Genomic DNA, 25000 nt, shown 5'->3' with positions numbered 1-25000 from the left:
ATCCAACAGCAAATTTAGGATCATACATCGTAAGTACTCAACCCGGAAGGTCAGAATTAGAGTCATAATTAGATCTGAGTTACATCTGTCCAATGAGGATGACAGACTTGGTCTTCCCAAAACTTCTTTGACTTTCAGAGGGACTCACCCATACTGGCAAAAGAGATTCTGGATTTTTCAGCCTGTGATAAACAGCATTATTTTATAGTTTATAAATTTTATAAATGTTCAATGCCAAGAATACATTTGCATCTAGCAATCCAGAGCTGCATCAGCTAACGTGTACACAAACATACAGATACAATCGTACTGTATACAGTTTATATATATATATATATATATATATATATATATATATATATATATATATATATATATATATATACTGTATATATATATATATATATATATATATATATATATATACATATACAGTATATATATATATATACAGTATATATATATATATATATATATATATATATATATATATATATATATATATATATATATATATATATATATATATATATATACAGTATCTATATATATATATATATATATATATATATATATATATATATATATATATATATATATATATACAGTATATATATATATATGTGTGTGTGTGTATATATATATATATATATATATATATATATATATATATATATATATATATATATATATATATATATATATATATATATCAGCATCATCATCATCATCATCTCCTCCTACGCCTATTAACGCAAAATGCCTCAGTTAGATCTTGCCAGCCATCTTTATCTTGAGCTTTTAAATCAATGCTTCTCCATTCGTCCTCTCCTATTTCACGCTTCATAGTCCTCACCCATGTAGGTCTGGGTCCCAAACTCTTCTAGTGCCTTGTGGACTCCAGGTGAAAGTTTAGTGAGTTAATCTCTCTTGGGGAATGCGAAGAGCAGGATCAAACAATCTCCATGATCTCGTCCACATATGGCACCTGCGTAATCTCTCGTATAGTTTCATTTCTAATCTTGTCCTGCCATTAACTCCCAATATCCTTCGGAGGGTTTTGTTCTCAAATATACATAATCTGTTGGCTGCTGTTTCATTGTCATAACACCTATCTTACTAAACTGATATATAGCTTGATTTTATGTGTAATTTCAGGCGATTTGATTTCCAAATTTTATTTAACCTATCCATAGTCGGATTTAAAAAAAAAAAAAATAAAAAATTATGTTTCATTAAACTTCAACTCTAAAGATTCTGTATTGGAGATCATAGTTCCTAAATACTATAGTTAAGAGAGTTTCTTTTTTCAACAGAACATTTATCCATCACTTCAGAGGAAAATCTATCAATCTAATTTTGGCCAAGTTCCGTTTTTTGTAACATACAACTTCTATGTATTGATTTTATCGGTCCTCAGCCACGTAAATCATTTACTAAATATACTAGGATTCTAAATCGATTGAGTTCACATGAGAGAGAGAGAGAGAGAGAGAGAGAGAGAGAGAGAGAGAGAGAGAGAGAGAGAGAGAGAGAGAGAGAGAGAGATCCACGTACTGTATGCTAATAACATTTGCCTCTAAATTTTGCTTAATTACGGTTGTCCTCATATCAGAGCGCCAGATTTTCGGAATTAACTCTAATCAAGTACAGTTAATTGTTCAATACCATTTCGCAAATTACTCGTTAACGGCTAGTTTGTAGAGCGATATGCTGTTAGTAGAAGTAATTGAAAATTTCATAACTAAGATGTGAGCGTGTATCCTACCTCATGGTCCCATTTATAAAGTCATATAATCTAAATAGATATAACAACTAGTAATCTTTCTGGATAAGCTAGACACACATAAGATAGTCATAACAGATAAATCTCTTGTATTCGTAACGTACTAGTAATCGAAGTGATATGAAACGTATATAAATTAGTTGAATATTTCCCTTTGCTTCGCTTGCAATATTTTATAATTACTCATTTATTCATCTATTTATAAAACATTTCATTGCTTCGTTTTCAACATCATTTGATAATTACCCCTATTCATTTATCTATATATGATTATCCTTTTAATTTTGCTCATATGCGTTGGATATCTAACGCAGTTTGATAAATAATATATTCAAAAATTTGACGGCGTCAAGAATATTGTTAATTTAAATGTATGAAACAATATTAAAATTCTTATTTCAAGAGAACATTATTTTCTAATTCATTACGGACGGCCCACAAACATCAAGTTAACAGCGTTGACGTCATGTTACTAATGATGATGATGATAATAATAACAAAATTTTTCTAACTCATTATGGCCGCCCCCACAAGCATCAAGTTAAGAGCATTGATGTCATGATACTAATGCTGATGATAATATAAATATAATAAATATTTGTAATGATAACATAATTGGCCAAAAATGTCAATTTATCAATATTTGTAATGATAATATAATTAGTAAAAAATGCTATTTCATGAATATTTGTAATGATAAAATAATTGGCAAAAATATAATTTTATCAATATTTATAATGATAATATAATTGGTAAAAAATGCCATTTCATAAACATTTGCAATGATAAAATTATTGGCAAAAAATGTCATTTTGTACATATATGTAATGGTAATATAATTGGTAAAAAATTTCCTTTATAAATATTTTTAATGATAAAATAATTTTCAGAAAATGCCATTTTATAAGCCACTCCATATTACAAATGACTATCAGCGCCATCAATTTTGTAGATCTTTCCTATTTAGCGAATAACAATTCAACCCTTTTCCCTAACATATAATAATTTAATATCAAATAGAAAAAAAAAATCCATGTCAAATTAATGGATATGACAAAGCTTACATACTGAACATCTATAATAATAATAATAATAATAATAATAATAATAATAATAATAATAATAATAATAATTATAAGTTTTGCGCCAAAAAATGTTAAAAGGAAAAAAGCGATGCTTGCAATCCACCAATACACGAAATCAACAAAACCCCTGATATTACAATACAATTAACAATTATGCAATACTAGTTCCCACTTAATTGTGCAAACTTTATTTTCATTGTTCAAAAGGTTGAATAACATACATATTTTTTTTCTCTAGATTGTTAATATTTCCAGGAAGTTCCAGACAGAAACTGTTCCCAATGCAAAGACCATTTCACAAAATGCCATTGTTAATGCAATTCGAATTCGCCTAACGAAGCAGACCATGAATAAATAACAACGTGGAAAATTACCGGGCCAGTTTTAAAACTAACTTCAGATCCGGACATTTGCCAAATTCCTCCTTCATTTTGAAATTCATCGAAGAATTTGCAAAACGTAACGTCAAAAATTAAAAATATTAAACAAACGAAAATACATTTGACGCGACAAAATCTGCGCCAGGAAATAATGGTCGGTCGAAAAGGTGACAAATATTGCGGTGACGAATTGACGCTTTGTCATTTCTCAAATTAAGGCTACTATAGGAAAGATGTTTCTTATGATATATATATATATATATATATATATATATATATATATATATATATATATATATATATATATATATATCCTGTATGTATATATATATATATATATATATATATATATATATATATATATATATATATATATATATATATATGTATATATATATATATATATATACTGTGTATATATATGTATATATATATATTTATATATATATACACTGTATATATATGTATATATATATATGTTGTATATGTATATATATATATATATATATATATATATATATATATATATATATATATATATACGGTATATTTATATATATATATGTATATATATACATATATATATATATATATATATATATATATATATATATATATATATATATTGTATATAAATATATATGTATACATATGTATATCTATATATATCGATAAATATAAATATATATGTATACATATGTATATCTATATATATCGATAAATATAAATATATATAATGGATTTTGAGCAAAGCGAAAAATCTATTTTTGGGTGAGATAGCCATGTCGTCCTGATGGAAGTTCCTATAGGGTAGCTTCCTAGGGTATATTACAACTACGGCGATATTCCCAGAGAATTTACCTTAAGGTACCAGAATTCTAACTCCTGGAGCGAGTATCCCTCGTGAAAGGGATATCGCGACATATCAGAGGACGTATTCTAGACACGTCACATGGCAATCTACGACCTGAACAGAGATTCGTCTCGTAGGAGGGAGATTGACGAGATACGAATTCTGGAAAGAAAAAGGGGAGCCGCTCCCAAGGCTTCCCTATCCCCCGATTCGTATGCGTGCCTGGCGCCAATCCTGGCGCCATCTGTATTCCTTGTAGCGTACACGAGGTGCTACAGATACTGTATGTAGGGAGGGGTCCTACAGCCCTTTCTTAGAAAGGCAAGGGCGGGTCCATCAGGACGACATGGCTATCTCACCCAAAAATAGATTTTTCGCTTCGCTCAAAATCCGTTTTTTGGGCTCAAGCCATGTCGTCCTGATGGAAGTGTACCAGAGCATTACTGTATCTGTGGATTCTCAGAACGTGCCGTACTCCCCGGAGATATTTATTCCCGGTCGACTAGACCTAGAGACCTAAGATGTTACCGTTATACATCTTTTCAACTAACTATAAACTATGTTAGAGCTTCCTGCCCCCTACAGGGAAGAGTCCTACTAGACTCTGGAAAGTCTTGAAGAGTACATATATCTATGTATGAATACCAGGCAAGCTAATATAGTGGTCTCGCCCTATATTAAGTAAAGCATAGTTTGTATAGAACCACTGCGTCAATATATTGACCAGTAATCCGCACAATACTTGTATTGGACAAAGGTTTATATCCGCATAGGAAGAAACTAATAAAACCGCCCTCGTCCCTTTATGGGACGGAGTCCTCCCATTAGGGGACTTACATAAACCAATGCAACATAGCTTGCAAAACAGAACAATTCTATCAAAATTATCCCAGATAAGATACATAGAATTAAAATGCTCAATTATACCAATAAATTGACACAGGTGAAAGAGACGCAAGGTTCTCAAGAACAAGTTTATTGACAGATAATAAACAGACAGGTTAACAACAAATATATATATTTATATAAAAGAGGGTAACCCAAAACTTTAAGCATAAGTATGATAGTAAACAGAACTTGTTTATCTGAAAGAAAAACCATTAAACACCACTTTAATGAGATACCAAGGTATCAAGTCATAAAAAATCTGTATTACAAATCAATCACATTAGCGTTAGAAACGCTTGGCACACATGTCTGAACTTATGCAAGGTTCACCTTTGAAAGAAGGAACAGTCTATATGGGCACTTGGTGCCCTTATTTAGTTTGTAGTACAGTATGTACCTACACACTCACCCTGGACTTAATCGTCCCAATTAAGACCACTGTTCCTCGCAGAGTTAAACAGTAGGGTTAACTACACGACCCACTGCTACCACAGATCTCTTAAGTTCCTCTACTTGCTTCGCATAGTGGCGAAAGAACACCCTGGAAGACTTCCAGCCCGTGTATGAACGGAGATGTTCAAAATCCATACAATTAAAGAAATTTAGGGATGAGGCAACTTTCCTCGGATCGTGACCTGCGGGTGTACTGTCAGGATCCGCTCTGCGAATAAAATATGTCATTTTCGCTCTGAGTTGATTCAGAGATAAATTCGAGCCTGATGTTTCTCCCCTGAATAGTTGACTACCCTTGAAGTCTGAAGTTCTACGAAGATAGACCTTTAGGCATTCTACTGGACATAGAGATGCATCTTCTTTCAGAGGGCAGATTCTCCAGGGACCCCACCTGTTGGTGGGTAACTCATTCTTGGCGAGAAACGTAGGATCCGGAAACAGGTTCAGCTCCCCCCCATCCAGGAACTGAACACGACCTGCCTCTCTCGAGAGGGCTACGATCTCACTAACCCTGGCCCCGGACGCGAGTGCAAATAGGAAAATAACTTTTTGCGTCAAATCCTTTAACGCACATTCTTCATTGCTCAACAAGGAGGCGAAATGAAGAACTTTGTCTAAAGACCATGAGATGGGCTTTGGAGGTGCTGAAGGTCTGAGCCTAGCGCAGGCTTTCGGAACTTTATTAAAGATCTCGTTACCTAGGTCGATCTGGAAGGCAAATAAAATGGGTCTCATCAAAGCCGATTTACACACTGAAATCGTGTTAGCTGCCAATCCTTGGCCATGGAGGTGGATGAAGAAAGATAAGCAGAAATCTGTTGAGATCTCCTGCGGATTCTTTGCCTTTACAAAGGCCACCCATTTTCTCCAAGATGACTCATATTGCCTTCTAGTCGATTTGCACTTGTATTCCTCTAGGAAGTCTATGCTGGCTTTCGAAATCCCGAAGCGCTTTCTCACCGCTAGGGCGAGAAAATCATGAGCTGCAGGGTCTGGGTTTTCTGTAATGAAGCGCAGACAGTCGACTTCTGGACTCGCTGGGTCAGAACTGGATGTGGTAGCGGCACGAACTTCATCTGTAGTTCCAACGCCAAGGGGAACCACATACTGTTCGCCCACTTGTGGGCCACTATTGTCGCTACCCCCTTGAAGGATCCCAGTTTGTTGAGGACCCTCAACAGAAGGTTGTGAGGAGGGAACAGAAAAATCCTGGACCATCTGTTCCAGTCGAGGGACATTGCGTCCACTGCTTCCGCTAAGGGGTCCTCGTACGGGGACACGTACAGGGGCAACTTCTTGTTGTCTTTCGTCGCAAAGAGGTCTATTTGCAGTTCTGGGACTTGATTCAGAATGAAGGAAAATGATCCTGCGTCTAAGGACCAATCCGACTCTATCGGTGTGAACCTGGATAGAGCGTCCGCTGTCACATTGCGGACTCCTTGAAGGTGAACTGCCGACAGGTACCACTTCTTCTTTTCCGCCAATCGGAAAATGGCTAACATCACTTGGTTGAGAGGTGGTGACCTCGACCCTTGTCGATTCAAGCATCTCACAACCACCTCGCTGTCTGTCACCAATCTTATGTGGATCGAGTGACGCGGGGAGACTTTGTTTAAGGTAAGGAGCACTGCCATAGCTTCTAGAAAGTTTATATGAAAGGTCCTGAATAGCTTGGACCAAGTCCCCTGGACTTTTTTCCAATGAGAGTGACCTCCCCATCCCTCCTTTGAGGCGTCTGAGTGAATCGTCATCGACGGGGGAGGTGGCTGAAGAAGAACCGACTTCTTTAGATGTCTGGCTTGGGACCAAGGTCTGAGAAGAGTACGTAGCCGAGGCGGCACTGGTCTTCTCAGGTCTCTTCGCGCGTTTGATGCATACCTTCTCCAAACTCCGGTTGCATCCTTTAGCTGTGCTCTTAGCACTGGGTCTGTCACTGAAGCAAACTGGAGAGAGCCTAGTACCCTCTCCTGTTCGCGTCTTGATATCCTTTCGGAATCTAGAAGTCTCTTGACAGAGCCCGCTATCTCCTTCCTTTTCTTCATTGGGATGGAGAAACTGTGTGACAAAAGGTCCCAGTGGATTCCCAGCCACTGGAACTTTTGGGATGGAGAAAGTCGAGACTTTTTCTTGTTGATCTTGAAGCCTAGGTACTCTAGGAACTGGATCACCTGACTGGAAGCTTGCAAGCATTTGGTCTCGGATGCTGCCCACACCAGCCAGTCGTCCAGGTAGGCTACTACCTGAATTCCCTTTAGGCGTAATTGTTTGAGAGCTGCGCTCGCAAGCTTCGTGAAAATCCTTGGGGCTATGTTTAGCCCGAATGGCATGGCTCTGAAGGCGTACAGTTTCCGTTGTAGCCTGAACCCTAGGTAGGGGGAGAGTCGACGGCTGATTGGAATGTGCCAATAGGCGTCTGACAAGTCTATAGAGACTGAGTATGCCCTCTTAGGCAGTAAGGTCCTTATGTGTTGCAGTGTTAGCATCTTGAATTTGCAATTCACTATGAACTTGTTGAGTGGTGACAAGTCCAGAATGACTTTGAGCTTTTCCGAGTCTTTCTTGGGAACACAAAACAGCCTCCCTTGGAATTTGATGGACTTCACCTTTCGGATCACATTTTTCTCCAACAGTTCTTGAACGTACTCCTCCAAAATGGGGGTGGAGTGTTGGAAAAACCGAAGGCATGGGGGTGGAGTGCTGTACCAGCTCCAGCCCAGTCCATTCTTGAGTAGGCTTTGGGCCCAGGGATCGAAGGTCCAGCGATCCCAAAATTTCATCAGTCTCCCTCCTACCGGTATCATTTCACTTGGACTGCCGTCCTGAGGTCTTGCCTCCCTGACCACGACCACCTCTGAATCCCCTTCCCCTTGAGGGGCGCCTAGACGAGCCTCTGGCTGCTCCTCTAGGTTTTGCACGAAAGGAAGAAGACTGTCCTTCGAACGTTGGGGCGAATGTGGTTGACTGACCTGGCACAGCCTGGGGTACCCACTGAAAGGCAGTCGGGGTTTGTGCCACCATCTGGGGCACTGGAGGCAAAGGCAATTGCAGTTGCTGTTGCTGTCTATAAGGCTTGGCTGGCCGAAATGGTAGCCTAGTCTTCATATTCTTCCTCTTTGGTTGAGGACCCTCATCCGGGGAAGATTTTCTTTTGATAGCCAGGCCCCACTTCTGGAGAAGATTTCTATTCTCCACGGCGGCCTTATCAACAACCTCTTTGACCACATCGGTAGGGAAAAGGTCTTTTCCCCAAATGTTGGAGGAGATTAACTTCCTTGGCTCGTGTCTCACCGAAGCCCCGGTGAACACGAACTCCCTGCAAGCTCTCCTTGCCTTGACGAAGCTATAAAGGTCCTTCGTCACTGTGGCTAAGTGAGACTTAGCCACTACCATGAACATTTCATGGACCTTGGGGTCACTTGCCATCGTCTCGAGAGTAGTCTGATGAGACATTGAGGCAGCCAGTCTTTCTTTTGTCTCGAACTCTCTTCGTAAAAGAGATTCGGACAGCTTGGGGAGGTCCTCGCCGAATTGCCGTCCGGCAATATCAGCCTCCAGCTTTCCCACTGAGAATGTCAGATGGACATCCTTCCAGTCTTTGTGGTCCATAGGTAGAGCCAGCGACAAGGGTTTACACTCCTCCAGGGAGGGGCAAGGCTTGCCGGCCTCGACTGCCTTTAGGACAGCCGCAAACCCTTTCTGTAAAAAGGGGAAGGCTCTATCAGGAGAGGACACAAACGAAGGGAGCTTCTTGCTCAATGCAGCTACCTTCGAATTCGAGAAGCCCCTCTCTTTCATCGAGGATGAAAGTAGGGCTTGAGCCTTAGCGTGGTCCATAACAATGACCTCCTTCGGCTCTGTCTCCTCCCTTGAGGCTGGTTCTATTCTCAGCCGGACATAGCAGTCCGGATATGATGCCTTGCTGGGCCAGAATTCTACCTCCTCTAGGGGAACTGAACCCAGCTTATCCGAGATGACGATCTTTCCAGTCGTCATCGGCATGTGCTCAGCATACCTCCATGGGTTAGCATCTGAGCATATGGGAAGGTCTTTCACATTGAGCCTTTTCCGGGGCCCATGTGATTCTGCCAGGGACTGCATACGCAGTTCCATTGCAGCCGCCTTCTCCTGATTCTCCTTCTGCATTTGTTGGATCATTCCAACAATCGAAGAGAGGGCCTGTCCCAGTTCTACTGGGAGGCCAGCCGATGTTGAGGGGATAGGCTCCGGCATCTGAACCGGAGTAGCCGACACCTCGTCGACCTCATCCTCTACGACATCCGGGGTTTGAACTTGATCCTGACCTTCTGCCAGGAGGTCTTCTTCCAAACGTTCGTCCAGGTCAGACATCCTGTCACACAACTGGATGTCTTGCATCGCATCTGCGACTTCCTCGTCCACCTGGACTTGATCTTGAAGGATCTCCTCTTGAGGCTGGGGAATCACTGCCTCAGCTGATGCCTGGGGAAAAAGATACGCCCTCATCTTCTCACTTGGAAGATAAGGGCCAGAGGTGTTCTTCTTGAAGCCTCTTACCCAAGTACGAAGCTTTTCCCTAGCTATATCCCTTGATTCCGCCGTTCTAGGGGAATCAAAAGCCTCAGTAATCAGGTTAGTGCACACGGTACATACCTGAGGGTCCCAATACTGGAGATCATCTTTGGAGACAGCGCATGCTGCGTGTCTCCTACAACACTCATGTCCGCAGAGGTTCTTGCTGCGGACATTGCAGAAAACATTTCCGCACTTCGGAGGGTCCTCCTGTAAAGAGAAGAAATTTCCATGAGTATCAAGTGAACTATGTATCACTGGATATGCATAGTATAGCATAACAATTCAGAAAGGAAAGACACACACTTGTGTTTCCCTCACAACCCATTGTTGCAGCCTTCCAGATAATAAAATCAAAATGGTTTATCTCTACTAGAGTAACCAATGCAAGGTTTCCAGAGGAAACAGGTGGAGCTCACACCTAGGCAATGATTTTAAAAATCCTGGATAATAGACGGGGAAGAACTCTGCTTCCTGTCTGAGGGCAACAGCAAAGGGCTGTGTAAGAAAACACAATAGTGTTAGAAGATACAGTGCTGTACCTAAACTTTTACTATAGTTTTCTTCTTACTGTATATGCTATACAGAAGAATACTAGTACAGTATAGGAGGATGTGTGCCGGCCTGCCTTTGCCGGCCGGCACACACCACAATTAGCTTTAAAGTATACTACTTAACAGCTATAGGGCGGCAGCCCTCTGGTTCAAATGCCTGTGCCGGCGGCAGCAGCTGCCGGCAAGCAACAGCCAGTGTTGGCCGGCAATGATTGCCGGCCAGCAACTACACAAGGTAGTACCCAGCTGCCGGCCACACTCTTGGTGACCGGCAGACAAGGACTGACATAAGCCGGCCGGCAAAGGTACAAGACCGATGCCAGCCGGCAGCAAAAGAACCAGAAGACTACACCTGCCCGGCTGCCGGCCTCATAGGCCGGCAGCCGGGACAGGTACAGCACTAGAAGAAAATAGAATGGATGCCGGGATAAGAGTGTACACAACCCCCCAAGCCCGGCAACCGAAAGAGTGCATATAAGGAAGGGGAGAAACTTAATTCAGGCTTCCTTGACCAATGCCGTCCGGCTCTGCCGGCAGGCATGGATGAGGGACCAAGAGAGGTCCGGGCAGCACTCGAAAACATAAGACCCTTGCCGTCCAGCATCTCTGCCGGCCGGCAATGGGCTTAGTCAATCCATATCCCAACCTATACTAGGTCCAGAAGTAGAATGACATACGGTACAGTAATACCCCTGCCGGCCAGCTCTGCCGGCCGGCAAGGTACAGTACAGTAATGGCTAGGCCATTACGGAGATAGAGGGGGAAGGGACAAGAGGGTCCTGCCAACCTTGCTTTAGTGACAGATCCCCCGCAGCCAAGAACTTGTCTTAGCTTAAGGGAGATCTAAGGGAAAGGGCCAGCGCAGTAGTATAATACCTGCCAGCTTCCAGAGCACCAAAGCAAGGAAGGCGTTGCTACTCCCAAGGGAAGATTTATCCTCCCCGAGAACAGCAACAGGACTTAGTCTGGTCGATCACACAAGAAGGAATCATAACTACAGAAACCTTCGATAGTGACCTAAGGGAGCTCAGCTCCCTTTGTAAGTGTTAGGTCAGCGAGGGAGACTCTGCCCCAAGCCAAACAACACGGACTCAGACTAAAAACTCTGTTGTTCTGTCCCTCTTTGAACCAGACTCTGCTGGAACAGGAAGGTACAGTAACACCCTAGTATAGTTTTATCGAAAATAAATTCGGAAAAAACCACTTAGGGATAAGCCCAAGGCTTAAACAGAGGGAAAGGGATTGCATACCTTCTCCGAAGAAAAGAAAGCAACCGGGGAGTATAATAACGTATACTAAGGCTCCATAAGCAATTAGCCTAGGCACCAAGAGAATCGATTACCTAATTCACCGAAACTCTCACGTATACAATCTTGGAAATATTCCACACAGTCTAAAATGTATAAAATATAGCCTAAAGCTTCAATAAAATTTTAATTACACTCGGAAAAACCAAAATCATGCATTAAGTACTAGGACCAAATGACTAGGCTACATGGCCTAGCGTAGGCCAGAATGGCGAATACTTCGCCAAATAATACTAAGCACGAAAGGAAATCCTATGTAAAGCTAAATAGCTAAATTTTATTAAGCAAAACAACCAGGAATGTCACTCTGACTAACTAATTTATACCTAGCGAGTGACAGTGTCCAGGACACCTCTGGTAGGCTACGGCTCTTGTATCAAAGATTAATCCTATTAATCACTCAAAATTTTACCAAGAGCCTACATTTATACATAACAGACACTATACTCAACTTATCCGAGGCCAACGAAGACGAAGAAGCCATGAAAAGCTGAATAAATCCAAGATTTGCGAGAAAAACAGGAAAAAACACCGAGTTGTTAAGCTACGCAAAAAGGAATACAGATGGCGCCAGGCACGCATACGAATCGGGGGATAGGGAAGCCTTGGGAGCGGCTCCCCTTTTTCTTTCCCGAATTCGTATCTCGTCAATCTCCCTCCTACGAGACGAATCTCTGTTCAGGTCGTAGATTGCCATGTGACGTGTCTAGAATACGTCCTCTGATATGTCGCGATATCCCTTTCACGAGGGATACTCGCTCCAGGAGTTAGAATTCTGGTACCTTAAGGTAAATTCTCTGGGAATATCGCCGTAGTTGTAATATACCCTAGGAAGCTACCCTATAGGAACTTCCATCAGGACGACATGGCTTGAGCCCAAAAATATATATATATATATATATATATATATATATATATATATATATATATATATATATATATAAATATATATATATATATATATATATATATATATATATATATATATATATATATAAATATGTATATAAATACAAATATATATCTATATAAATATATAAATATATATATACATATAAATATATATATATATATATATATATATATATATATATATATATATATATATATATATATATATATATATATATATATACATCTATCTTTATATATATATATATATATATATATACATCTATCTATCTATATATATATATATATATATATATATATAAGTATATATAGATATATATATATATATATATATATATATATATATATATATATATATATATATATATAAAATATATATATATATATATATATATATATATATATATATATATATGTATATATATATATATATATATATATATATATATATATATATATATATATATATATATATATATATATATACTGTATTTATATATCTATACATATATATACACAAATATATATACATACACATACATATATATACATATATATACATATCTATATATATACATATACATACATACATACATATATATACGCATATATATATACGTACATATACATATATACACATGTATATATTATATATATACAGTATATATATAAACACACACACACACATATATATATAATATATATATATATATATATATATATATATATATATATATATATATATATATTTACACACACACACACACATATATATATACATGTATATATATATATATATATATATATATATATATATATATATATATGTAAATATATATATATATATATATATATATATATATATATATTTACATATATATATATATATATATATATATATATATATATATATATATATATATATATATATATATATATATATATATTCAGATTAAAATGTGGCTGAAAATAATAAGAAACAGATAGATAACTTGTTACTTTTCATAGCAGGTAAATGCACATATACGGACCAAAAAAATTAGATCTCGAAAATTTTCAGAGTAGATAAAAGCATAATGTATGCTATACAGATAGAGGTAAACAGGCAGATTGTTTTGCCCTTTGACCCTATTTTAAGCTATAATACTGTATATAGAAAGACAAATGGCTAAGCGCTCTTAAATTAAATGAAAAAATAAATTAGATTCCTATGTCAATTTACGGTTGATAAGCACATATGCATTTATCTTACACAATCTAGACCGAGGATGATAACATCACAGAGAAACATCCTCCTCGAAATATATTTTCTACTGTCTTTCCCATCAAGTCTTGAGAACATATCAAGTAAAAAAAAAAAAAAAAAGACAATCTTCCACAATCTCCCTATTTTCCTCTCAAAATTTCCCCTAAGTTCTCTTACTTGAAATGGTAACACGTGGGATGCTTTTAGATTTACCTCGTCTCTTCTCGTCGTTGTGGAGAGAGAGAGAGAGAGAGAGAGAGAGAGAGAGAGAGAGAGAGAGAGAGAGAGAGAGAGAGAGAGAGAGAGAGTTTGAATAATGTATTAAATTTAGTAGAGAGAAAGATTGAATAATGCATAAAAATTTAGTAGAGAGAGAGAGAGAGAGAGAGAGAGAGAGAGAGAGAGAGAGAGAGAGAGAGAGAGAGAGAGAGAGAGAGAGAGAGAGAGAGAGAATTATTTAGGTGTAAGCCATACCCGGAGTAAAAAAAACGAAAATTTTTGCATGCAAAAATCTTCACTTAGATCAACTGAATTGGCAAAAGAACATTGCCTAACCATTATTGAAAGACAGAATCTAAATAATAAGAGTTCGTAAGTACAGAAGCTTAGAAGAATATTCTTTCAATATTTGCTATCAAGGTATTGAGATGATTCCTATGGAGCAGCCTAAAATGGCATGAAGTTTCCCAAATCGCATTAATTTCCTTTAAAATTCCCAAAAGCAAAAGGACATGTTTTTAATAGCACTATCCGTTAGCTTTTCATAAAAGAATCTTCCTTTTTGGATATATATTTTCCAACGGATTTAAAGGTTTTAAAGTCCACTCATGAATGGCAGAGGCAAGGGACAGTGACATTGCCCTTGCAAGCAGGACAATGTCCTAGAGACTGACCATATATACATATGAATAGCGCCCAAGCCCCCTCTCCGCCTAAGCAAGGATCATGGAGGGCCAAACAATGGCTGCTGATAACTCAGCACGTACACCTACAGACTCACCAAAACCCCCCATCCTTAGTTCACATGGATGGTAAGGTTGCAGACACTACAAGACACTAACGAGTTTGAGAGGAACTCGAACCCCAGTCTGGCGATCACTAGGCAGGGAGGTTTCCAATAGGCCACCATAACCTTAATCAACTTCAAAAAGTATTTTGATCGGTGGCAATCAAATTAACAAAATTTAGTATGAAGTCTAGGAATAAATGTATAATTGTAAAGTAAATTCCGTGTTATTTAGTTTTTCATCTCCAGAAGACGTAATCGCATTTTTTCTTACGTTTACTTCATCTTGAACTATAATATCTTTGAATGAAATATTTAATATCAACAACTTTAAGAGTAAAAAAAAATGTATACTGACCTAAAATCAAAGTTTGAATAGATGGATATATGTAATTCGGCCCATATAGGTCGGAGACGGGGAGGCCATTTACAATGAAATATAACTGAAAGTAGTTTGACAGCAAAATGGATTGAAGCAGGCGGAAACGTAAGTGCAGATAAGAGCCAAATTACCGCAGTTGTGACACTTCAGCAATGCCTACAGTGGACCGCGAATAAGGTACTTTGAAAAAAAGCGACTCACCATGTAAAATATCTCTTTGCAGATAATAAATTAGTTTGATGACTTTTTTAATGAGCTTGAAGATAGATTGATTGATTTTGAGTTTTCTGGCACCCTGACATCGAAGGTCATTGACGCAGATATCGTTTGTTATAAATAAAGAATAAAAGGAAATTCACTTTAAAACCATAAAAGCGAAGATGTCCTTATTAAAGTTAAAAAGCTTTCAGAAGGACTGATGATCCCTTTACTTAGGCAAATTAGTCTAACGATAAAATTTTTGCAGTGGTTTCATATAGCTGGTAGTCAACCCATTCCCCAAGAAGACCAAGTAAACTAAAGCAGATCACCTCTTTCCAAACATGCGTTGCGATGCATAATCCCACGAACGGTCTCACAATTGATTGATTTTTCCATATTTTACTTTAGTCATTATTTTACTGAAACTTCCGGGTATTAAACTACCAGTCTTACTTTTACCACTTTTCTGTTAACCTCAGTAATTATCTGACATACTTTTGATTCTTTCCTTCCTGTACGTTTGGGATGAAAAGCTCACCTCTCAAACAGTCCAATTGGTCCCTTATTAAGGTCGGTACTCGGTAGCCTTTTAATTAGCCTCTTTTATTACCTATTTCTATTCTACTTCTGAGTTACGGTTTCATTATCCGACATTCATTTCACCATTAAACCAATTCCTTATTTTATTATTATGTCCTACTTTCATTTTCTTGTATTTTCTACATTTAGCATTGGAGTGAATAAGCCTTTATTTACCTCCAGGTTAAAACGAAAAATAAAAACACCGTCCATTGAATGTTTTAACCTCAATGACACTCTCATAAACATCCTTTCAGAATTAATGACTTGAATATTAAATCTAATTACCTTCTAATTAAATTTACTTGCATGGGACCTGGTAATTTGACTCATTTTTCAAAAGGCATATATCTTTCACGCCTGAAATCATTAACGCAGGGAACAAAGTTATTTATTTTGACAGATTTTAAATATTTCAACTTTCACTGAGTAAAATTGTCAATTAAGTTTTCTTTCCTTTTAATCCTAAGTAAATAAATGTGCCAATCATTGGCAAGGGAACGAATAAGATTAACTACAGTTTGGCTATTTTAATACCTAAAGGAGACAAAAATAGGTGAAAGAAAATGTGTCAGAGTGATAGCAGTTCAGCTATTACTGATCTCAAAAATTTCATTATCAAAAGTATTTAACCAGTGGACTTGAAAATAACATCATCCTTCGTAATTTCTAGACCGAGAAAGGAAAGTCTCTTGACAATCTAAAACATATTTCAATATGATTATTTATTCAATTATAAAGTGGATGTTGTATTTTAACTACACAAGAGTTTTCTTACCTGAAGACTTCAATAATTTAATCCAGAATCAGTCAAAACTATAATTAAGAAAGACACTCCAAAATTTTCATTCCCGTGTCTTCCTCGTCATATTTTTCCTCCTGTCAACTTTCGTTTCATATTTCTGCTCTGGCGCAGAAATACCAAGTATATCTCTTTTTCGATCTTTATTTTCCCTTTGCAAATCTGCACCTCGTTTTGATGTGGGTCAAATCTCATGTGATTCTTCTCATTATATTCTAAATTATTTTTTTCTCTTAACTAGTAATGTTCTATCAACTTGAACTCCTTTTCGTCAGCTGAATACCAGAAATGAAATCGCACGTCCACTTTACTTATAATATTGCATTTTTATATCTATGATTTGCAATGTTGTTCAGAGATGGAATTTTCTTAACTAATTCATCATTCTATAAGAGTATTTCAATTCGCCTTTGAAAGTATAAATATGGAAGAGAGAGAGAGAGAGAGAGAGAGAGAGAGAGAGAGAGAGAGAGAGAGAGAGAGAGAGAGAGAGAGAGAGAGAGAGGGGGGGAGAATACGAAGTGTAAACAATTTATGGTAAAGAAGCTTTGCCATACTTATAGAATGGCCAATACACGACACTGTTGCAAGAGATTCAAATTCATGTTGCATTGGTAGAGCAATTGATAATTCATTCCAATTCGGTGATTTCAGTACACATTAAATAAATCTATCCATCATAAAACGTGTAGTATTCTATTTATTTCTAGAAGATTTAATCTGCATAAAAATTGAAAGGAAATAATGTTTTGTTGATATATGATGAATACATAAGTGACAGCGAACTCAAAGTAGTTTAGTATTAGATTTTGATACAAATATCAGATCTCTAGCTATTATTGCATCAAGGCACCATTTTTGATAAAAAATACAGAACATTTTGTATTACAAGACCTTATACATCTAAGTAAAAACAAATTATTGGTTAAATATCACCCTCTCTTTCTCTATAAATAAAATATGCTGAGTCATATAACAAAAGAAAAATATACGGTAACAGGACTGGTAAGAGGAAATTAGCAGACCTAGTTTGTACTGATGACGCTGTACAGTACTTATTAGCAAAACGCCACAGGACTTGCAAAGCTTACTTACCAGAATGCATGAAATATCACATAAGGTTGGACTCGAGATAAATAGAAGAAAGACAAATATGAAGAAAATGGAATATGCAATGGGAGATGAAATATCATTAGAAAGAGAAAGGATTAATGAAGTGGAATAATTTACATATTTGGGAATTAGAGTTTAATGAAAGATTAAAAAAAAGGAAATCAGACAATGGCTAGGTTAAGTAAAATTTGGAAATAAAATTTCCTAAAATTACATGTGTCAGGCTAAATATCAGTTTATTGAGATCGGTGTTACTGCATGGACATGAGTCGTGGTTTGACAAAGAAATAATATCCAACAGATTTTATAGATTTGAAAACAAAGCACTCAGAAGAATATTGAGAGTTAAATGGCTGGACAGGATTAGAAAAGAAACTATAAGAGATTACTCGAGTACCATATGTGGATGAGATCATGATAAAGGTTACATGGAGATAGTATGGGCATGCTCTTTGTACTCCCCAAGAGATATTAGCTCACCTAACTTTCAGCTGGGTTCCACAACGCACTAGAAGAGTTAGAACCCCCAGGCCTACATAGCTGAGGACAATGAAATGTGAAATAGGAGATGATGAATGGAGAAGTATTGCATCAACTCAAGATAGAGACGACTGGCGAAATGTAGCAGAGGCACTTTGCTTCAACAGGTGTGGGAGGAGATGATGATGATGATGACTCTCTCTCTCTCTCTCTCTCTCTCTCTCTCTCTCTCTCTCTCTCTCTCTCTCTCTCTCTCTCTCTCTCTCTCAACCACATTGTCATGATCAATTTGTGGTAACTAAGATGAAGCGCTGCGTCAAGTTCCTGTGATGTATATATATTTTTTTTCTTTCTTTTTTTTAATTTTGCAGTCTTGGTTATTTTCTACAAAATTAAAACCTTTCCCGTACTAGGAAGGAACATATTTACTGAACTTTATAAAACACCAAAAATTCCTATTTCATGCTATTACTTATTATTCTGTAATGTTGTTTGAGACCCATCAAAAATGACAGTAATACATTTAGATAGATATACATGCGAACGCGCACGTGCATTCACACACGATTCAACACTTTCCAACCTTCCCTCTCTCTTAACTACAAATCCTTTCACCAGGGTATGACTACTTCCTCTCCCCAACCCAAGGGTCGGGAATAAACCGAGTAGCTATACATTTGACAATGCCACTCAGCGTGACATAAAAGAAATATCGTCCCTAAATAATAAGGCGCAAGTGTGTGTGTGTGTGTGTGTATATATATATATATATATATATATATATACTGTATATAAATAATTTACAATTTTATTTCGTTCCTGACACGCTCAGGAGGGAGAGGGAGTAATCCTACCCTGGAAAGGGTGAACCCTGAAAGGTACACCCAATGTACCACACGGTTCATTCACACTTGTACACTGTAACGTTTTTGCATTTTTTATATCTTGCTCTTCCCCGCACTGATATCAGAACTTAAAAGTTTAAATTGGCCTTTGCATGTAATCGTGTTCTTGAATTTTTGTGAAATATTTGCTCGGAACTGCTTGTATATAAACTTCCACTCACCTCGCCTCTCTGTTAACAACTACTTCGCACACTGGTGGTGACCCTCGGAGTGATCAGCTCCTCTTTGCCTTTTTATGTTCACCATTATGCCCTACTCTTATTATACCGCCGCCCACCGATCCTGACTACGTGACCCATAATATGTCGTTGACACTGTCGCCATTCACCATCAGAGAAGCATTAGCTTGGTTCCATCATACCCAAATTCAGTTTAGCATCAAGGGTGTGATTCGCTCAAGCACCAAAGAAAACTATGTCCTCACGGCAATTCCCAAGGACACTTTCCCAGAAATCTCCAACTGGCTTTGCGACCAAGGGGACACATCCTGGAACAGTACCTATCATTGCCAGCAGCACGTAAAGCCAAGGTTTTTCAGCTCTCTCAACAGCTGCTGGGGGACCAAGACTTCGCTCCCCCTCAGGAATATGACCAGTATCGCTTGCAACCAACTGCAGACAGCTCTCCTTGGAAATGAACCTACTATATGCCCATTCGGTACAACACCTATCCAAACCTGTCCACTCCGCCATCCCCGATGTCCAAAGTCGATGCACTTATGGACACCCACTTCACCAACTTCCAGACCTCCATCAACACCTCCACTCCTGACGAAAAGAACAACTACTCAACATTGACCAAAGACAACATGAATGTGGGAAGACACAGATGTCTGCCTCTTGACATACCGGAGTGGTGACATAAGCCCCCTCCCTCACTCATGCTCCAACCAAACCGACGAACTTTCCAACCACTTACTGACGCCCATCAGCCACAGTTCTGCTACTACCACTCCAGATTCGGGGATGTTGCGAAAAAATGTGTGGATGGTTGTAAGTGGCCAAAAAACATGTAAGTATAACATAACTTGTGGCTGTAGCCTCTCCTGTCACTAATCTTTTCTTTTTACATTATGCAAGTATGGGTGTCTGGTTTTTGGTAGACACTGGTGCTTACTATTCTCTTCTACTCAAGTCACTCTTCAGGACACGGCGTTGTCATCCTAGGCCTACTGCCAACAGATCTGGGATCCCCGTCCACTGGTATGAAACACTTACACTATCACTTGCGAGCACCAAATACAGTTGGAAATTCCCCTATGCTGACGTAACATTGCTGCTTCTTGGTGTAGCTTTCCTCGCACATTTCCACCTCCAGGTTGATATTGAACATCGATGATTAGTCAATCCAGACTCGTAATCTTTGACATCTCTTCAACCCGCGCCACTCGACCTAGCACTCCGCATCAGCGCACCCATGGATGCCTACACCCACCTCCTCAGTTCGTACCTGGAAGTCTTCCGTCGAGAACTTCCTTAAATACCAACAGTTCCTGCCAAACAAGGAATTTATCACCATATTAAGACGACTTGAGTTCCCAGTGGTTGCCAGATTCAGGGATCTCGTCCCGAATTGTTTGGCAGCTGCTAAAAAAAAACATTACCGAAATTGAAGAAATGGGCCTTTGGCAAAAGGCTGCAAGTCCATGGTCGTAGCCTTTACACACCCTTCTGAAGAGGGATGGTGACCTATGCCCTTGTGGTGATTGCAGTCATCTGAACATGCAGACAGAAGTGGATCACTAACCCCTCCCAACCATTACCAACATTACCTCTTACTTGCACAAAGTGAAGGTTTCCTTACGCTCGACCAGTTGAAGGGGTATCATCAGGTGTCCATGAACCCACAAGACATCCAAAAGACCACCATGACCACACCTTTTAATACATACACATTCAATTACTCCTATTTTGGCCTTCGTAATGCTGGGGCCATTTTCCAATACCTCATGGATGGCATCTAAGGGGACCTCCCCTTCTCTGTATGTTATGCGGATGACAAACTTATGTTCTCTTCCTCCAAAGAGGAATACCTTCGTCACCTATGCATCGTGCTTGACCGCCTACAACAGAACGGCTTTGTAATCTAGTATGACAAGTGTATCCTTTGGGGCCAACAAAGTATCGTTCTTAGGGCACCGCATCACTCCTGAAGGAATTCACTCCCTTCCTGAGAAGAAACAACTATTCAGAACCTACCCACGCCCTTGATTGTCAAAGCACTGCAAGAATTTTTGAGCATGATAATCTATCATCACCAGTTCCTGCTAGCCATCACCACCAGTCTTGCCTCCTTCTATGCCTCCCTCAAAGATAATCCAAAATAACTGAAGTGGTGTCCGTTTCAAGATGTTGCCTTCTGCAACGCAAAAGATGCCCTATTAACCGATACTGCCCTCACTTTTCCAGTGCCATATGCCTCTATCCTTCTCTCCACCAATACCAGTAATGTTGCTATTGGTGCAAGACTCGACCAGGTGGTCAACAGCTCGGCCGGCCATTGGTCTTCTTCAGTAGAAAACTGTCCAAGGCAGAATTCAGATATTCTACCTTCAACCACGAATTGCTGGCAGTGCAACTGGCTGTACATCTCTTACGCCACTACGTCATTCACAGAGACAACACGTCTCTGGTGCACACATTCACTTGACAGTCTAATGCCTGGTCTGCTCTTCAATGCTGATATCTCTCCGCCATAGCTGAATACAACTGCACCCTTCAACATATCCCTCAGAAAATTGATCATGTTTCTCATGTCTTGTCAAGAGGCCCAACGAAAAGGTCCAGAATACCAAGCATGTAGAACATCCTGCACATCCCTCCATTGGCAATACGTCGACCACGACGACTCCAACGCCACCCTCCTCTGTGAGGTCAGTACTAGTAGACCATGACCATGGATACTCTTTTCCCATGCACCATCAGGTGTTTAATTTCGTAAATGGCTTCTCACATCCCTAGCACCGATCTACTGCACAGCTACTGATGACGAAGCTCATTTATCATGGTATCATTAACAATGCTAAGGATTAGGTCTGCATCTGTACTGCATGCCAAACTTCAAAAGTACATCAACACATGGATTCAGGAGTGGGCACCTTTATTCAACCTCAGCATCATTTTGTCCACATTCACATTAACACTGTAGGTCCCCTACCCATATCACAATGACATTGTTACCACTATACCGTGACTGACTGCTCCACTCGTTGGCCTAAAGCCATTCCCATACAAACTGCAATATCTGCCTCATGTATATCTGCCTTACTCACAGAGTGGATAGCGAGATTTGGTATCCCTGAGCATATTACTTCTGACAGGGGTACCATTTTCACCTCTCAATTGTGGATACCATTAGCGAATCTCCTGGGCAACACCCTACGTCAGACAACCGCCGACAGCCTTGCAGAAACGGACCGGTGAATGTTTTCATCGCACCCACAAAGCAGCTTTCATGTCCCGTTGCCATGACTCCCACTGGTTTACTCAGCTTCCCTGGGTTTTCCTGGGACCAAGTACCACTCCTAAAGACGTTCTGGATGTGCCGGCAGCTCAAACGGTGTATAACTACCCGTTGGTCAATCTGCACATTTTTTCCGTCTGCAACCTTCTCCGACAATATCCAGTGCCGATGTCACTTTGTGGCAAAATTTACTTCATGCCGCCAGACTCAAGAGCAACAGCAAAGCAACAAATACAGACTGATTTTCAAATGACATCGCACATTTCCCTACGCAATGATAATAACAAGCCACTATTAATGCCCCTTACACGGGCCTTTTCCTCGTGATCCATTGCACACCGAAGGCTTTCTTAATATACATTTGTGGCAAAGAAGATCACCTAAAACCTGTGTATATCCTGCAAAATGACCCGCCTACAGTGTGTCTCTCAAGAGAAGGGAGCCCTACTTCACATGTATGTCTTTTTTAGGGGGTCCCATTTACTGCATGTATTCCATTCAGGCTTGTATACTGTAACGTTTTTGCCTTATCTTATCTATTGCTCTTCTCTGCATTAATAACAGAACCTGTTGGTTGCCTTCGAATGTATTCGTGTGTGCATTTTTGTGACATTCTTGAACAGAACTTCTTGTACATAAACTCGTTCTCTGTTGAATAAAAGTTATATGCATTCACCTCGCCTCTCTGTTAACCATTATTTCAATGTTTCTGGTCTTAAAATATTCTAATATTCCCTGTTTCCTTTCCTCACTGGGCTATTTTCCCTATTAGGGCCCCTGGGCTTATAGCATCCCGGTTTTCCAACTAGGGTTGTAGCTTAGCAAGTAATAATAATAATAATAATAATAATAATAATAACAATAATAATAATAATAATAATAATAACAATAATAATAATAATAGTATGTTTATATAGAATCAGAAACTTACTCTCTATTACATAGGGTAGATTCACTTAAAGCTGAATTTTTGCTTACTAAAACCAATTTTATGATATCCCTATTTCATTGGAAAAAGGTAACGGCCAAATAACATCACTGAAAAGTAGAGCACTTGATAGGGAACGTTCCTGTGTCGAGGCCATTCAAACAACGATCACAGGAAATTACTTCCATGAGTGCAGGCCTTTAATATAAACGGGCAATAAACCTGCAATGTGAAAAACCTACAATAAATATGCAGTTAACATATGAGGCACTAAAACCACCAAAAATAACTTTAATAATGAGGGAAATTGTTTCTGAGACCGCCAATAGTCAACTTTGAATAATGTATATTGAATGTTAATGCTATGGAGATGATCACCAATAAGCTATAACTAAATCATACTCCTTCCTATGCAAGTACTCTACAAACAAATTACCGCAGACAGATACACGTGAAGCATGATATAATGTAAAGGTAAATCTAATGGCAGCGTCTATGAACGAGTTTAGGATCATTGTAAGTTTACTTTTTATCTTAATTTTCAGTTTGGTTACTAGAAAGAAAGATTGACTAGTGTATTCCTATATAAAAAAAAAAAAAACATTAAACGGAATTTTAATATCTATCAAATGATATTTACAGAAAAGATTTAAGAAAAATAAATGAATTAAGTTTAGATTTACTACCATTACCTCTAACATAGGTTCAAATGTTCAGTCATATTCGTTTTGTATGAATTAATAGGAAAAAAATAGAAATACTTCGTTGGAAATGATATGTATAACTTTTCGTCCGCATTCAGATCTCATCAAAGATGAACTATGATTATATATATATATATATATATATATATATATATATATATATATATATGTATATATATATATATATATATATATATATATATATATATATATATATATATATATATATATATATTAATATATCTATGTATATACACATACATGTGTATAAATATACAGGAATATATGTATATATATATATATATATATATATATATATATATATATATATATATATATATATATATATATATGGATAAATATCAAGACAACATCGTGTTCAAATAGAAATAAATTTCTACCTCATACTTGGGATCGAACGCTAGC

The sequence above is a fragment of the Palaemon carinicauda genome, chromosome 9 (genome assembly GCF_036898095.1).
Source record: "Palaemon carinicauda isolate YSFRI2023 chromosome 9, ASM3689809v2, whole genome shotgun sequence".
Lineage (NCBI taxonomy): Eukaryota > Metazoa > Arthropoda > Malacostraca > Decapoda > Palaemonidae > Palaemon > Palaemon carinicauda.
The sequence above is the reverse complement of the archived record's forward strand: the minus strand, read 5'-3'. Positions refer to the sequence as shown.